We start from the raw sequence: 11,845 nt of genomic DNA, 5'->3' as shown, positions 1-11,845 counted from the left end.
AAAACAGTAAAAATGAGAGTTTTATAAGGACAGAATGCAAGACAGAAAATAATAAAAATTTCCAGAGATGAAAAGACCATGAGTGTTCAAACTGAAAAGATCTAATAGGTGCCAAGTAGGTTAAATCGTTTTAAAAAATTTCTTTACCTGGACCCATCGTCATGAAGTTTCAAAGCACTTTATTAAAGAGAAGATGCTGAAAGCTTCAAAGGAGGAAAAATGTTATCTATAAAGAAATAAGAAATCAACTAGTACCAAATGTAGACAATGGCACACTTCTTTCAAAATTTTGAGGGAAAAAAATTTCGAATTTAAAATTCTACAGCCAGCTGGGTGTGGTGGCTCATGACTGTAATCCCAGCACTTTGGGAGGCTGAGGTGGGAGGATCATTTGACCCAGGAGACTGAGGGACATTGAGCCATTATCATGCCACTGCACTCCAGCTCAGACTACAGAGCAAGACTTTGTCTTTAAAAAATAAAAATAAATTTTAAAATAAATAACATTCTATAGCCAAATTATCTACTAAATAAAATTTTATAGCCAATCAAATGATCTACTAAAGATTTTTAAAAAAAAAAAAAACTAACATTTTTGAAACAAAAATTGTTTAACTTTTTTTTTTCTTTTGAGACAGAGTCTCACTCTGTCACCCAGGCTGGAGTGCAGTGGCATGCTTGGCTCACTGAAACCTCCACCTCCTGGGTTCAAATGATTCTCCCACCTCTTAGCCTCCAAAGTAACTGGGACTGCAGGCACACGCTACCATGCCCGGCTAATTTTTTTTTTTTTTTTTTTTGTAGAGAAGGAGTTTCGCCATGTTGCCCAGGCTGGTTTTGAACTCCTGAGCCAAAGGGATCCTCTCACCTTGTTCTCCCAAAGTGCCGGGTTTACAGGCATGAGCCACTGTGTCTGGCCAAAAAGGATTTTAAGCATGTAGAAGACTCATCAAATTTTTACTTGTCAACTATTTATTGATCTCTTTTTGCATTATCTTAGGTAATAGTAATACAACAAGAAAGACTGGTAGGTTCATTTATTCTTTTTTTAATTATTATTATTTTTTATTATTATTATACTTTAAGTTCTAGGGTACACGTGCATAAAGTGCAGGTTTGTTACGTATGTATACTTGTGCCATGTTGGTGTGCTGTACCCATCAACTCGTCAGCACCCATCAACTCATCATTTACATCAGGTATAACTCCCAATGCAATCCCTTCCCCGTCCTCCCTCCCCATAATAGGCCCCGGTGTGTGATGTTCCCCTTCCAGAGTCCAAGTGATCTCATTGTTCAATTACCACCTATGAGTGAGAACATGCGGTGTTTGGTTTTCTGTTCTTGCGATAGTTTGCTGTGAATGATGGTTTCCAGCTGCATCCATGTCCCTACAAAGCACACAAACTCATCCTTTTTTATGGCTGCATAGTATTCCATGGTGTATATGTGCCACATTTTCTTAATCCAGTCTGTCACTGATGGACATTTGGGTTGATTCCAAGTCTTTGCTATTGTGAATAGTGCCGCAATAAACATACGTGTGCATGTGTCTTTATAGCAGCATGATTTATAATCCTTTGGGTATATACCCAGTAATGGGATGGCTGGGTCATATGGTACTTCTAGTTCTAGATCCTTGAGGAATCGCCATACTGTTTTCCATAATGGTTGAACTAGTTTACAATCCCACCAACAGTGTAAAAGTGTTCCTATTTCTCCACATCCTCTCCAGCACGTGTTGTTTCCTGACTTTTTAATGATTGCCATTCTAACTGGTGTGAGATGGTATCTCATTGTGGTTTTGATTTGCATTTCCCTGATGGTGAGTGATGATGAGCATTTTTTCATGTGTCTTTTGGCTGTATGAATGTCTTCTTTTGAGAAGTGTCTGTTCATATCTTTTGCCCACTTTTTGATGGGGTTGTTTGTTTTTTTCTTGTAAATTTGTTTGAGTTCTTTGTAGGTTCTGGATATTAGCCCTTTGTCAGATGAGTAGATTGCAAAAATTTTCTCCCAATCTGTAGGTTGCCTGTTCACTCTGATGGTAGTTTCTTTTGCTGTGCAGAAGCTCTTTAGTTTAATTACATCCCATTTGTCAATTTTGGCTTTTGTTGCCATTGCTTTTGGTGTTTTAGACATGAAGTCCTTGCCCATGCCTATGTCCTGAATGATATTACCTAGGTTTTCTTCTAGGGTTTTTATGGTTTTAGGCCTAACATTTAAGTCTGTAATCCATCTTGAATTAATTTTCGTATAAGGAGTAAGGAAAGGATCCAGTTTCAGCTTTCTACTTATGGCTAGCCAATTTTCCCAGCACCATTTATTAAATAGGGAATCCTTTCCCCATTTCTTGTTTTTCTCATGTTTGTCAAAGATCAGATGGCTGTAGATGTGTGGTATTATTTCTGAGGACTTGGTTCTGTTGCATTGGTCTATATCTCTGTTTTGGTACCAGTACCATGCTGTTTTGGTTACTGTAGCCTTGTAGTATAGTTTGAAGTCAGGTAGCGTGATGCCTCCAGCTTTGTTCTTTTGACTTAGGATTGTCTTGGCAATGCGGGCTCTTTTGTGGTTCCATATAAACTTTAAAGCAGTTTTTTCCAATTCTGTGAAGAAAGTCATTGGTAGCTTGATGGGGATGGCATTGAATCTATAAATTACCTTGGGCAGTATGGCCATTTTCATGATATTGATTCTTCCTATCCATGAGTATGGTATGTTCTTCCATTTGTTTGTGTCCTCTTTTATTTCACTGAGCAGTGGTTTGTAGTTCTCCTTGAAGAGGTCCTTTAGATTCCTTGTTAGTTGGATTCCTAGGTATTTTATTCTCTTTGAAGCAATTGTGAATGGAAGTTCATTCCTGATTTGGCTCTCTGTTTGTCTGTTACTGCTGTATAAGAATGCTTGTGAGGTTCATTTATTCTTAAACCCTGTGGCACCATACTAATAACTGGCAGAGTTATCTGTTGGTATTGGTGGAACTAATATACCTTGGATCTGGAGAACAGCTACATAATATATGGGAGATTGACAGTCAAAAAACATCTGTATAAGCAGAATGGAGGCAGACTGTGAAGAGGCAGAGGGTTGAGAGGAGAGTGATAATGAATAGAAGAAAGTTCAGGAAGAATTAGTTTGGTTGGCCATGTTTCTGTATATTGAGTGTTCTGATAGTCCTCTACAAACTTGTATACAAGTTTAGAACATCTAAGGCATCCAAGTCATCTACATTAGAAAACACTTAACAGAGGTAGCTGCATTTCTTGAGCCAAGAAGAGTACAATTTAGGATAGAGACTATTTGTTCCTGCCCTGAAGGAGTTTGCAGTCTCACTGGACACACATAAGACAGAAAGAGCATTAAAAAAAAAAAAAAAAAAAAAAAAAAAAAGACCAAGGTGGTGCATAAGAAAGCCCAAGTGCAGAAAACCAAATACCCTTATAAGATTCAGAGAAGGAAGAAAATATAAGGGTTTGGAGAACCAGGGCTCGGGTGGACTTGAGCTGAATCTTGAGGGTTGGGGACAACTTAAGATGTTACTGAAATGCCACGGATATGGTCTAGGTCTTGCTGCTCAATGCACAGAATGCCAATCACTGAATCAACAAGTATTGCCAAGGAAGAAGGCTTTAATCAGGTACTGTAGCCATAGCCACGGAGAATGGGAGATAAAGTTCCAAATCTATCTTCTAGACTGACCAAAATTGGGATGTATACATATTGAAGGAGACGGGAAAACAGGAACTAGGGAGGGGTAAGGAAGCAATCACAATGAGTGAGGGATCTGACATCTCATTGTCTGGATGCAGTGATCTAGTACGTTTCAGTCATTTGTCTGAGGGTCAGTTTCCTGAGGAAGGAACTCAGTTAAATGTAAGTTTCAAGTTTTAAGATGGAGGGTCAATTTCTATGTTTACTCAAAAACTTGTAAATATTATTTCTATGGGGCAGTTGGGCCAGTTTCAAAGAGAGGAAGGAAGGATTGCCTTCTTGGTGGGGAAATGGTGTCACCAAAAGCAAGAACATCAGGAAAGGGGGCCAACATATGGAAAAAGTCCTGATATGAAATGTCAAATGTAGATTGGATCCACATTATATAAGACATTGAACAACAGGTAAAGATTTGAGTTTTATTTTGTAGACAATGAGTAGCATCAAAAATTTTCAAGATAAAAGTGGTGGTATGAAACATTAGGCCATGTATCTCTTTGTAGTACTAACTTTAAGCTTTTGGCTATGCTACTGGAGAATACTATTCTAATTCAATTTGGTTCTGGACCAGCTACATGGGTCAATTAGTTTTGGCTTATTGAGAGTTTGGAATAAAAAGTTCTGTTCCTGAAGATGGAACACCCATCTGTTGTTGCCAAGATTTTTCCTTCCCTGTTACTAAATGTTAAAGGAAGGAAACCTCTTAGGAGTTCTGAGAATCAGTATCTCCTAGGGGCTTTCTTACGGCTGTTGTTATTTATATAGCTTATTAAGGAAAAGATCTTTCTTTATAAATATCACCTGATTCATCTTTGTTGAGGTAACCATGTATACACTCGGGAAAAATAGTTGGGGTTTGAGAGTAGAGGAAGAAACCAAAGTATATTAAGAAGGATACTTATAGATATTAGAATCTGGGGACTCTGAGGACCCTGAAAACCTGTTATATTATGGAAGAGCTTTGTATTTTCTAAGTAACAGAAAAACCACACGATTTTCTTCTAATATACTTTTCCCTGAGCCGGAAACAGATTTTTTTCTCTTCTGGCTTTAGACGTAACCTATGAGAACAATAAAAACAGAAATCTTGCCTGTGCATCAAGACCTCACAAGGACCAAGGAACACCACAGAATGGGGCTCACAAAGCAGGAATGGAGCTTGGGAAGTGACATAGCCAGTGAGCTTCCAGCCCGGCTGTGGGTCTGTAGCTCCCTCTTGTTGTGTCTGCCATTTGTACTGACTTTGGTGTTGCCTGTCTCTGTTTTGACTAGGCCTGTCTCTGGCAATCACCTTCTCTTGACTTCTGTTTGCCTTGTTGCTTCAGATGACTCAGAGCCTCTGCTTCTTCTCGGTTGCTGCTTATTAATTATTCTTCCTGCCTCATGGCTTCTGTCTATTGCTTCTTTCTCTCTGTGTATCTTGGTTTTTGCCCTCTTGCCACCAGTTACTTACTCTCTATGTCTTCAACTCAGAATCCCTGAATTCAAATGCAGGTCTATGGCGAAGGGCACAGCAGAGGGTTTAAGATCTGAATCAGACAAGGAGAAACCTCATCTTTTGAGACTGAAGGGAAAAGGTGAGGTAGATACTTCTGTAGGTGAGAATAGGAAGTTCAGAGATCATGTCTGATAACTTTTGTCTCAGTAGTGAAGTAGGGGATAGCACTGTCTGCTGAGAATGAGGGCCTAGGCTTGAGTAAGGAGATTGTAGAGCAGTGGTTTGAGCTGACTTTAGATGGAGAAGAACTGACCTGGAACAGGTGAAAACATTGACAGACATGGTGAAGCCACATTTCTACTAAAAATACAAAATTTAGCTGGGTGTGGTGGCACATGCCTGTAATCCCAGCTACTCTGGAGGCTAAGGCAGGAGAATCACCTGAACGCAGGAGGTGGAGGTTACAGTGAGCCGAGATCATGCCAGTGCACTCCAGCATGGGAGACAGAGCAAGACTCAGCCTCAATTAAAAAAACAAACAAACAAAAAAACCCGAAAAGAATAGACTATAAGAAGTCAAAGAAAACCGCTATGTAATGATAAATGGAGTCATTTCAGCAAGAGGATATAACAATGTGATGGTAAATGAGTCATTTCAGCAAGAGTATATAACAATAATAAATATGTATGCACCCAACACCGGAGTACCCAAGTATATAAAGCAAACATTAATAGATTTAAAGGGAGAGAGAGATTGCAATACAATAACAGTGGAGGATTTCAACACCCCATTCTCAGTAGCAGACAGATCATCCAGACAGAAAATCATTGAAGAAACATTAAACCACATACTAGACCAAATAGGCATAATGGACATTTATAGAACACGTCATCCAGCTGCTGCAGAATACACATTCTTTTCATCAGCCCATGGAAGATTCTCTAGAATAGACTATATCTTAGGCCACAAAAGAAGTCTCAACAAATTTTTAAAAGTAGAAATCATATTAAGTATCTTCTCTGACCACAACGGTATAAAACTAGAACTCAATAATAAGAGGAACCTTGGAAACTCCACAAACACATGGAAATTAAACAACATGCTCTTTAATGATCAAGGGGTTAATGAAAAAATTAAGAAGAAGGCTTTAAAAATTATTGAAATAAATGAAAATACAATATAGCAAATTCTATGGGATACAGCAAAAGAAAAACTAAGAGGGAAGCTTATAGCAATAAATACCTATATCAAAAAAGTGGAAAGACTTCAAGGACCTAGAAAAGCAAGGGCTATCTAAATCCAAAATTAGTAGCAGTAAAGCAATAATAAGGATCAGAGCTTAAATAAATGAAATTGAGACTAAAAAGCCAATCAATATGAAGATCAACAAAACAAAAAGTTGGTTTCTTGAAAAGATAACAAAATTAAAAAATATTTAACTAGACTAAGCAAAAAAGAAAGAAGACTCAAATAAAATCAGAAATGAAAAAGAAGACATAATAACTGAGACCACAGAAATACAAGGAATCATTAGAGACTATTATGAACAACTATACACCAATAAATTGGAAATTCTAGAAGAAATGGATAAATTCCTGGACACATACAACCTACCAAAATTGAACCATGAAGAAACAGAAAACCTCCATAAACAAATAATGAGTAACAAGATTGAAGCCATAATAAAAAGTCTCCCATCAAGGCCAAGGACCTGATGGTTCACTGCTGAATTCTACTAAATATTTGAAGAACTAATACCGATTCTACTTAAATCCTTCGAAAAAATTGAAGAGAAGGTCAGGCAGGGTGGCTCACAGCTGTAATCCCAGCACTTTGGGAGGTTGAGATGAGTGGATTGCTTGAGCTCATGAGTTCAAGAGCAGCCTAGCCAGCATGGTGGAACCCTGTCTCTACCAAAAATACAAAAATTAGCTAGGTGTGGTGGCATGTGCCTGTAGTGCCAGATACTTGGGAGACAGAGGGGGTAGGATGGTTTGAGCCTGGGAGGTGGAGGTTGCAGTGAGCCGAGATTGTGCCACTGCACTCCAGCCTGGGTGACAGAGCCAGATGTGGGAAAAAAAAAAAAAACTGAAGAAGAGGAAATATTTCCAAACTCATTATACAAGGCCAGTATTACTCTGATGCCAAAACCAGACAAGGACACAACAACAAAATTACAAGGTGGTATCACTGATGAACATAGATGCAAAAATCCTCAACAGAATGTTAGCAAACTGAATTAAACAACATGTTAAAAAGGTAGTTTACCATGATCAAGTGGGATTCATCCCAGGGATGCAAGGATGGTTCAACATACACAAATCAATAAATATGATACGTCACATTAACAGAACTAAGAACAAAAGTCATATGACCACTTCAATAGATATTGAAAAAGCATTCAATAAAATTCAATATCCCTTTATGATTAAAGAAAAAACTCTCAAAAACTGGGTAGAGAAGGAAGATACCTCGAGCCTGGGCAACATGACAAAGCCTCATTTCTACTAGAAACACAAAAAGTTAACTGGGCATGATGGTGCATGCCTGTAGTCCCAGCTACTTGGGAGGCTGAGGTGGGAGAATCACTTGAACCTGGGAAGTTAAGACTGCAGTGAGTTGAGAATGCACCACTGCACTCCAGGTTGGGCAATGGGAGTGAGACCCTGCCTGAAAAAAAAAAAAAGAAAGAAAGGAACATATCTCAAGATAATGAAGGCCACATATGACAAACCCACAGCTAACATTACACAGAACAGGGACAAATTGAAAGCCTTTCCTTTAAAATCTGGAATGAGACAAGTATATCCAGATTCATTACATTAATTCAATATAATACGGGAAGTTCTGGCCAGAGCAATTAGGCAAGAGAAAAAAAATAAAGGACATTCAAATTGGAAAGAAAGAAATCAAATTAACCTTGTTCACAGATGACATAATCTTTTATTTAGAAAAATCTAAAGACTCTACCAAAAAAACTGTTAGAACTGAATAGCAAATTCATTAAGACTGTAGGATACAAAATTAATATATAAAACCAGTAGCATTTATATACATCAATAGCAAACAATCTGAAAAAAGTCAAGAAAGCAATCCCATGTACAATAGCTACAAAATATATGAAATACCTAGGAATTAATTTAACCAAAGAAATGAAAGATCTATAGAAGGAAAACTATAAGACACTGATGAAAGAAATTGAAGCAGACCCCAGGAAATGGAAAGATAGTCTATGTTCATGGATTAGAAGAATTAAAATTGTTAAAATATCAATACTACCCAAAGCAATTTACAGACTCAACGCAATCTCTGTCAAAATACCAGACATTCCTCAAAGAAATGGAAAAAGTAATCATAAAATTTATACGGAACCATTCTAAGGTGTACTAGTCAGCAGCATTTAATATACTCACAATATTGTAAAAATACCACCCGTCTAGTTCCAAAACATTTTAATAACTCCAAAAGAAAACTCTGTACCCATTAAGCAAGTTCTCTCAATTCTCTCCTTATCCCTAGACAGACACTGGAAACCACAAGTTTGCTTTCTGTCTCTATGGATTTACCTATTATAAATATTCCATAAAAATAGAATCATGCAAGTTGTGATGTTTTGAGTCTGACTTCTTTCACTTAGGATACATTTTTAAGTTTCATCCATGTTGTTAGCATGTGTCAATACTTCATTTCTTTTCATGGTTGAGTAATATTCCATTTTTTGGATAAATAACATTTGCGTGGTTTCCACCTTGTGCTGCTACAAATATTTGTATGCAAGTATTTGTTTGAATAATTGTTTTCAATACTTTTGTGTATATACCTAGGAGGGGAATTGCTGAGTAATATGGTAATTCTGTTTAGTTTTCTGAGGAACGGTCAAACTGGAGTGGCTGCACACCAGTTTGCATTTTCACCAGCAATGTATAATCGTTCCAGTTTTCCTACATCTTCACCAATACTTGTTATTGTTTTTTGATATTAGCCATTCTAGTGCATGTGAAATGATATTTCATTGTGGTTTTGATTTGCATTTTCCTGATAACTCATAGTGTTGAACATCTTTTCATGTATTAGGTGTTCATGTAACTTCTTTGGGGAAATATCTATTCACGTCTTTTGTTCATTTTTAAAATTTGGTTATTTGTCTTTTTATTATCACATTGTAAGTGCTCTTTATGTGCTCTGAAAGCAAGTCCCTTATCAGATATATTATTTGCAAACATTTTTCCTTTACTGTGAGCTGGTCTTCTTTTACCTTCTTGATGTTATCATTTGCAGCACAAAAGTATGTAACTTTAAGGGAGTCAAATTTATTTTTTCTTTTGTCACTAGTGCTTTTGGTGTTGTATGTGTGAAAACATTGCTTGACCCAAGGTTATGAAGATCTACTTTTATGTTTTCTTCTAAGAGCTTTGTAATGTTAGTTCTTTGACAGAAGATACTTTGAATAGCACCGTCTTGGGGTATTTATCTTACTAGAGACATATAATACCTTAGTCAAAGAAATCATGCTAGTTGTGAAATTTCAGCTTCAAGTGAGATTAGTGAGGGGAGATATTTTTATTTAAGAGGGGTCTTCCAGCATTCTTCAGATTGTGTCAGTCTGGGCACTGCCAACTCACCTGTGTAGGGAGCAATGTAATGGTTAAAAGCAGAGATTTTTGAAGTCACAGTGGCCCTAGTTTCAAACTCCTACTTTTCTACTTAATCAGCGGAGTAGCTTAACTCCTTTAAATTTCAAATAAATAGTCCCTACCTCATAGGGTTGTTGAGAGGATTAAAAGAAATAATGCATTAAGCATTGTGCATAAACTTAGTACAATGTTCATCTTACTCTAATCACTCAATAAAAGTTGGCTGCTGGTATTATTATTGGCTGCCAAGTAATTGGATGATAGTGCCATATAAGCAGAGGGATGAAAAAGCAACTACACATAAAATTACAGTTTCACCAATGATAGTTTAGTACTGAATTCAAACAGTATTTAACCATGTTTTAAAGCACACAATTTGGGGGAAGTGTTGATTATTTCAAAAGTCAATCCCTAGAGGGCCATAAAAGCTATTTCAATCACTATAACTAATTACAAGGAAGTATAAATCAATAAACTTTGCTAAATGGTCTAAAATATAATAAAGAAAACCATCATTAACAATCATCCAGGAAGCCACTGTCCTTAACAGTGAGATGATGTAAAAGTTGGATGTGAAGAATGAATTTTGTTATTTGAAAACTCCAGGTATTAACAGTGCTTTTAGAGAAGTTCTTAATTCAGCACACAGTCATGGCTTTTCCGAATGATTGTTTACTTTAGGTAACTTTATTTCTTCTAAATTATATGTATATTCATCTTGGTATGGAAATAAGTGGCCATCTGCATAGAAGTATTGTCAGCCTTCAGTGTTTCTCAGCACCTTTCTTAGCTCAAAGCCAGCCCCCTTCTCATCCCTCTTCCTAAAGCTGCAACACAGCTTCAGGTCCCAAATCAAGACTGGAGTCATGCTACATTTAGAAAGTCTTTGCTTTTTTTCTCCCAGTCCTGTGTGGTAGTTACAGGCTCAAATCTGGAAGTCCCAGGGCCCTCTCCTGAGTTCCCAAGCTTACCTTGCTGCCCCTCTGAGCAGGAGAGCCAAAGCCCACATGGGCTCCTGAGCCAAAGAGCTCTCTGTCCATCATGTCTTCAAGTCTAGGACTGGATTTGCTTCCTGCCACCTGTTTATTCTCAATGATGTGTTTTCCCAAGGACAGAACCTGCCCATAAATGCCATATGAGTGGCAGGGCCCTGTATCATGGATGATGGTGATTGACAACCTCTTACTCTTGAACATGCCTGTGCTGCTGAGATCTATTCGCTTGTTGGGGTCTGGCTACATACCTGCTCACATCTTTCTTTGTGTCACATGAGAATGAATGAGGCCTTTTGGACAGTTTACCTTTCTAGTCCATCTCCTGTCCTACCCTGGAAAGCCAGCCAAGTTCAGGTTCAGCCCCTTTCCCTATCTTCACCTGCATATACTGCAATGGGAGATATCAGAGATGTTACAGCTGGCTTAGTGTGATGGTGAGGCCAAGAAATAGATGAGAATAGCTTGCCATGGCAGTAAGAAGAACTGGATTTAGGGTTGACTCTGCAACTAGTTAGCTTCCATATCCAATACCCTTAGCTAAATCAAAGGGCCAATAAGCTCATAAAATGAAATAAACAGCATAAATATGCATTGGAAAGTTATCACATAAATAAGAAATCATGCAGTTGTTGGCAATGGGGGCCCTCAAATAGAGCAAAAGGTTTTGTAATCAGAGTTAATAGAAAATCTAAAATAATGTGGTTAAATAAGATAGAATCTCATTTCCTTCCAACATAAAAGAAATTTGGAAATGGTCAGTCCAGAGTTGGAATAGTGGTTCAGTAGTTGTCAAGGACCCTGGCTTTTATTATTTTTTTGTGTGCCATACTATTAATAGTATATGGTTTTCATCTTCAAAATCACCTCATGGCCTGAGATGGCTGCTGGGCCTCCATCCATCTTATAGACATCAGAAAAGAGAGAAAGAGAAAGGAAAAAAAGAAATATTTAATTAAGTCAAAGCTCTTTTGAAGCTACCTTCTTGAAAGTTCCACATGTTTCCACCTGCATCCCATTGGCCAAAATATAGTCACATGGCCATGTCTAACTGCAAGTAAGGTAAT

This window comes from Macaca fascicularis, chromosome 18 (genome assembly GCF_037993035.2).
Source record: "Macaca fascicularis isolate 582-1 chromosome 18, T2T-MFA8v1.1".
Taxonomy (NCBI): Eukaryota; Metazoa; Chordata; class Mammalia; order Primates; family Cercopithecidae; genus Macaca; species Macaca fascicularis.
The sequence above is the reverse complement of the archived record's forward strand: the minus strand, read 5'-3'. Positions refer to the sequence as shown.